We start from the raw sequence: 356 nt of genomic DNA, 5'->3' as shown, positions 1-356 counted from the left end.
CCCCCACATGCGAGAACACAACGCGGCTCTTTGTGCAGTTACTTATTTTTTTTGGTGTTTTGAGCCTTCCATTGCTCAGCTCCAGACCGACCTCACCGACAGTCGGACGACGACCTCCTATTCCTTTTCCTTGGTGGCTCGATTACGCTCTGCGCTTCCACCAGGCCGAAAGCCAAACTGAAGGTGTTCATGGTCTGGGTCTGCCGGGAATTGAACCCGGGTCGCCTCTATTGAAACGAGGCACACTACCACTAGACCACAAACGCTGAAGAAGTAACAATATTTGAGGGCCGCGGGCCCACTACCGATCCGACCCACAAGAAGCCTTCTGCCGGAATCGGGTCGGCGACCTTTCG

The 356-nt window shown here is 54.8% G+C and overlaps 1 non-coding gene across 1 annotated transcript; it reads right to left on the bottom strand.

The window, feature by feature from the left end:
• Positions 1–195: 195 nt before the first annotated feature.
• Positions 196–266, bottom strand: GNI_226160. The gene has a single exon. It is a non-coding gene; the product is annotated as a tRNA-Sec (tRNA).
• Positions 267–356: the final 90 nt, after the last annotated feature.

The sequence above is a fragment of the Gregarina niphandrodes genome (genome assembly GCF_000223845.1).
Source record: "Gregarina niphandrodes unplaced genomic scaffold scaffold00218, whole genome shotgun sequence".
NCBI lineage: Eukaryota > Apicomplexa > Conoidasida > Eugregarinorida > Gregarinidae > Gregarina > Gregarina niphandrodes.
Note: the sequence above shows the minus strand (reverse complement) of the source record. Positions and strands in the feature narration are given on the sequence as shown.